Source organism: Strongylocentrotus purpuratus, unplaced genomic scaffold (genome assembly GCF_000002235.5).
Source record: "Strongylocentrotus purpuratus isolate Spur 01 unplaced genomic scaffold, Spur_5.0 spur5_scaffold_6, whole genome shotgun sequence".
Classification (NCBI taxonomy): domain Eukaryota; kingdom Metazoa; phylum Echinodermata; class Echinoidea; order Camarodonta; family Strongylocentrotidae; genus Strongylocentrotus; species Strongylocentrotus purpuratus.
In genome coordinates, this window is record NW_022145612.1 from 26,767,479 (window position 1) to 26,773,478 (window position 6,000).

A 6,000-nucleotide genomic window follows, 5' to 3' on the forward strand; every position below is an offset into this window, starting at 1 on the left:
ATGACATTAAGTGCCACTTTATCATTATTCCCTTTTTTGTATTTTTTTAATTGCAGTGGAAGAAGTGGAAGAGCAGCTTGGATTCAGTCAAGTTGCTCAGCAGAATGACCCCGAATGGAGAGGTGAAGACTAGGTCAAGAGGTCATCTCCATAACAACCAACAAGCCAAAGAATGATTAGCCATTTACTGGTAGAATAGTGAGAGTCGAATGCAGCTGTTTAGTGAGACAGCTATGTTAAAATCATCAGTGTTGTTGGTAGACCCGGCAAACAGGACGAGAGATGAGCAAGACAGTAACATTGAAGAGACAGATGTGTAGAAACTATGTAGAACAGTAATTCATACATCTTGTACCGAGACTCCAGAGAATGGTTCATCATGCATAAGGATGAGCAGGTAGAGTAGTAGGAATAATAATAATAATAATAAGGCAGCTGTTTTTTATATTGTCAATAGCATCTTTTCAATGTAATTATACATACCAAACAGGCACAAAGGGTGGGCAGGGAGATAATAATAATAATAATAATAATAATGTTCAGCTTTTATATAGAGATAGAGTTAGAGTTAAATGATCATTTCTGCAATAATTAAAAACTTTGGTAGAACAAAAAATTGTATACCGAAGATCATGAAGATCATGAAGATCATAGCTGAATAATAGGATGAATTGTCATGATGCGAGTGCATATTTAGAAATGACCACCCTGGTATGGACAGCTCTGCAATGAAGATAGGGCATTGGAACCAGATATAGTCTCATCGGATCAATGTCTGATATAAGAGAATGATCTATTGGTCGAGCGAATGAAAAAAAAACAAAAAAACTTTTGTTCAGACAATGATAATTTTACATCTGGATATACTTGTACAAGTTAAATAGTAATGGTTAACCAATATATTTGATACTTTGTGTAGACAGTAGTATATCCATTGGTACAACTTTCATGTGAATGTTGTACAAGTACATATATATATACTATCAGACATATATCTCATTTCATTTCATACGTATTAACTTGTGCATGTACCGGTACACATGCCCACAAAGTTGGACATTTTCATGTTTTTGAGATAAGATCCATAATAGTGTTGGTAGTTGAAGGGTGTATGTGAACTAAATCTTTGAATTCACTAGTGCCTCTTTTCATGATATTGTAATTCATACATTTGTTGCATGACCAGTATATTCCATTTGAGATACTTGCCAGAAGAATGTGCAGTTGAATAATGTATTTCTTAAAATGTTACATAATCTTTTGATGTGGAATCTTTTTAATTCATACACATTTTTTTACAATTTTAGTCTGCAAATAAGAATCAGATTTATTAACATTCCATGACATTTTTGCTTTTGATGATAATATTTCGTGCCATGTACAAGTCGTATTCTCTTTTTTAATCCGCATGCAAAATGTAATAGCTGAAAAGTGAACTGTAATTTATGTCTTTTAACCCTAAGTGATAAAGATGTAAAGAAAAAAAATGCATGCAATTTTAATAAATTGTCTATAATAATATTAAAATGTTTAATATCAGAATGATTCTTGTAATTTTTAAAATAAATTTGATCAATTTGGTCGAGGGCTCAGCTACCCTGTGCTCTATGCGGCATGTCATTTCTCTCTCGGATATGATTTACGACAGTCATATTTGTGCAAATTTTATTTTGAATCTCAAGAAACTTAGAAAATATGGTTGTGTACTGTGCCATAGTCTGTTTACTTTTAAGTTATGAATATAAGATGCAATTTGTTTACACCATTTTGTTTCCTTCGTAGGTTCTTGCTTGTTTTCTTGTGGTTTTAATTCTTCAATAATATTTGTATCTGTAATATTTGTTTTTTAATGTCACAATGATTCCTTTGTATATCGAAGATGTCATGTAATAGGTTCTTCAAATTGATAAGAATTACCTGTTTTGCAATAGGAATCTATTGAAAGTTAGTTACTTGTAGATTGTCCACAGGCAAGTACATGTACTGTCTGAAATTAAAGAAAAATTTAAGGGATAATGCAAGTCTAATTTTATTTGACTTTGAAACTTGGATTTTGTTAGGTTTTTCTTTTATAAAAACAAACCGCGATATTAATAGTATGAAGAAATCTTTATATCTAATTTTGTGAATATTCTGTAAGATCAGAAACATTAGTTACCGTACCCATGTTTATATGATAAAGCAACCTAGCTATTTGAGGTGCAAATTTGTGTGAAAAGAAAAAAACTGTATATGTGACTATCGATCAAAATACATTGGTAAACCTGTATGTCAGAAAAGTCAATTTGGGTCACATCGCTGCAAAGGCAGTTGCTGAACAGCTGAAAATTTCAGAGTTATAGATTTTGAATTGAGATCGAAGTTTAACTTTCAAACACACTGGCTTTAACCTTGTTTGAATAGCGGTCATTATGACTAGCGAGGGTACCCCGGACAAATATTACGCTTTGCAGCTGCGTGTGATAGTCTGAATATTTATTTGCGAGTGAGTGAAGAGAGCAAGCAACATTTTAAAGATGTATGAGGTCGCATTGCGACCAATTAGATCATAGGAAAGAAGTCCTGATGGGGTTTTAAGCACAATTTCATCATAAAAGACTGAAAAGACCTTTACTAAGTTACATAATTACATTAACTATAAATACGAGCAAGCTTTGGGGAAAATTCAAGAAGAAGGCACTCTTATCAAAAAGGAAAAAGATGCACCTGTCAATATAAAAGGGGCAATTGTCAGAATTAAAAAGGGGCACTTATTACAAAGGAAAGGGGCATCTCTCTTGAATAATGGCACTCGCCAGATTTGAAAAGGGGCAATTATCAGAGGTGAAGGGGGCCCTTATCAAAGGTGGTAAGGGGCACTTCTTGTAGCTGAAAATGGGCACTCACCTGAGATGATTAAAAAGGAATAGGGGCATTTTTTAGAAGGAAAAAGGACGCTTATTACGAAGGAAAAGGGGGGCTTGTCAAAATGAATAGGGGCACTCATAGATGAAAAGGGGGCATTTATCAGAAGGGTAAGGGGCAGTTATTACAAAGAAATGGGGCACTGGACCAAGTAACAGATTCGAATAGGGGCAATTATTGTAGGTGAACAGGGTACCAATCAGAGGTGGTGTTAGGGGCACTTATAAGGATGTGAAACTGGTCCCTATTAGAAATAAACAAAATAGCACTTTTGGGGTACATTTACTTAAAAAGGTGGGAGGGGCACTGCATATGTGACCACCTGCCCCCTGGGAGCTCTGCTGGGGCCCATTACTGATTGGCAGTCAATGGCAGGCACAACGTGAAAGAGTCCATCAACGAAAAATATTTGTAAATTGTTATGTATAGACTTTGATGAACATGACTAATGGTCCAGTTAACGTACCCATACTAGACTATATCATTTTCTTAAAAAAAAAAAAACTAAATGTGGACATTATAAAGCTACTCTGGAGCTCTGGTATATGGGAATCGTATTTTGAGAGATAATTGCTATGATTTATTCTGGATTCATTTTATCTTGCAGTAGATTTGTTGGTTACATGTCGTATTTCTGAAGGTGGTTACTCGAAGGCAGTGGCGGAACCAGCCCCCCCCCCCCCACTGAGCGACTTTTCGGCCGACGCGATTTTCAAATTTTTGGGAGCAAAAAAAAAAATTGTGCTCACTACCCCCCCCCCCCCCCCCCCCCCCCCCCCCCCCCACTGAGCGACTTTTCGGTCGGCGCGATTTCAAAATTTCGGGAGCAAAAAAAAAAATTGGGCCCCCTCCCCTAAGAAATCCTGGATCCGCGCCTGCTCGAAGGTCCGTTATTCCTAAGTTTCGTATTTCCGAAAATGAAATAATGTTCGTAATTCCAAAAATGAAATAGGGTTCATAATTCCAAAAATGAAATAAGGTTCGTAATTCCAAAAATGAAATGGGGTTCATAATTCCGAAAATGAAATAGGGTTCATAATTCCGAAAATAAAATAGGGATCATAATTCCGAAAATGAAATAGGGTTCATAATTCCGAAAATGAAATAGGGTTCATAATTCCGATAATGAAAAAGGGTTCATAATTCCGATAATGAAATAGGGTTCATAATTCCGATAATGAAATAGGGTTCATAATTCCGATAATGAAATAGGGTTCATAATTCCGAAAATGAAATAGGGTTCATAATTCCGATAATGAAATAGGGTTCATAATTCCGATAATGAAATAGGGTTCATAATTCCGAAAAATGAAATAGGGTACATAATTCCGATAATGAAATAGGGTTCATAATTCCGATAATGAAAAAGGGTTCCTAATTCCGATAATGAAATAGGGTTCATAATTCCGATAATGAAATAGGGTTCATAATTCCGATAATGAAATAGGGTTCATAATTCCGAAAAATGAAATAGGGTTCATAATTCTGATAATGGAATAGGGTTCATAATTCCGATAATGAAAAAGGGTTCATAATTCCGGAAATTAAATAGGGTACATAATTCCGAAAATGAAATAGGGTACCTAAAAAGGAGGAAGGGGAAGACCGATTCGACTGAGCAGCCCTCCCTCTCCATATCAATGGTTAAAAATGAGGGAGAGAGAGAGATGAAAGGGAAAAGAAAACTCTTACTGAATAAGAACCAGTGAATTATGCGGCCGCCGGATAATTTTATCCTTTCCTATGTATTTATTTGTTTTTATTTTTCTATCATTTCCTCTTTCTATCTTCATTTCCTTATTCTTTGTTTTTCCTTCTCTCTTCTTCCCCTTCTATCTTTCCTTATGTTAAGCTATTCTTTGTTTTTATTCTTCTTTATTTCCTCTTTCTGTCTACAACCTAACATCAGGAATATAAGATTTATCTGGCGGCCGCCAAATAATTCTATATCTTTCCATAATTATGTTATGTTGCTTTCCTTATGTTATTCTTTGTTTTTATCCTCCCATCTTCTTCTCTTTCTATTTTTCCGTATGATACTCTTTGATTTTATCCTCCTATCATTTCCTCTTTCTATCTTCATTATTTATTTATTTGTTTTCCCTTCTATCTTCTCTTTCTATCTCTCACTATGTAATTCATTGTTTTTATTTTTCTATAATTTCTTGTTTCTATCTAGAGCGTAACATATAGTAACTAGATTACTTGGCGGCCGCCAGATAATTCTATCTTTCCATATTTTATGTTGCTTTACTTCTATCGTCTTCTCTTTCTAATGCATGAATGCAAAATAGGTATTGCCTGGGTAAGCAGGCTACACTCGAAGAGAAAATGTTAACAAATATTAATTTTCACCTTTAAAGTTCTAATAATATTTTTCACAGGTTAAAGATACTATGTCCCTTTTGCAGCCAACATCAAATTCTGTAGAACTTTCCAGGAATTATGAATATGTCATGTATGTCCTATATGTGAAATTTAAATGTTAGCAGTGTCCTAATATTCAAATTATGCAAGGAAACCCGTTTACTTGCTAGACTTCACTGTCAGGCACGATTGAGTGACTGACTGGCATTTTTTCTTCTTTAGTAATAACATACATAAAGTGAGCTGAAAAGGGTACATGAGCATTTTTCTACATCAATAACCCACTTCTTGTAATGGCCAAAATTAAACTGATGATTCTTTGCGAAGCATGCACAAAATGAACGACCATCCGGTACAATGGTCTGAAAATCAGACTATTACTTACTGGCTCTATAGCTCTTAAGTCGATTCGACAACTAATAGTTGTTATTTTCCCACTTAAAGAAATTTGCAAGCCCCCTTTTTTACGGAAGTTCTAAATTAGTATTATCTTTCAAATGCCGTTGGAATTTTACCTTTTCATTTTGTTGGCCTGCAAATGGGACATAGTACCTTTAAGGTATGATTCAAAGCACTAGCTGATATTAAAAGGCGGACGTGATTTATTTTAAATCCCTCAAGAAATGCCTGAATACAGGCGTCGATCCTGGGGGCCAAGCGTGCCTTGCCCCCCCCCCCCCCGCCAACAACAAAAGAGAGAGAGAGAAGGAAAAAAAAGAAAGAGGAGAG

General features: G+C 35.2%; 1 protein-coding gene across 3 annotated transcripts in view; it reads left to right on the forward strand.

Moving 5' to 3' along the window:
• Positions 1–2,279, forward strand: part of LOC100892395 (putative helicase MOV-10) — a 43,806-nt gene extending 41,527 nt beyond the window's left edge. For all 3 annotated transcript variants that reach the window (XM_030972098.1, XM_030972099.1, XM_030972097.1), the window contains one exon: positions 57–2,279. The gene's annotated coding sequence lies outside the window, so the exon portion shown is untranslated. The remainder of the gene's footprint in view (positions 1–56) is intronic.
• The last annotated feature ends 3,721 nt before the right edge of the window (positions 2,280–6,000 follow it).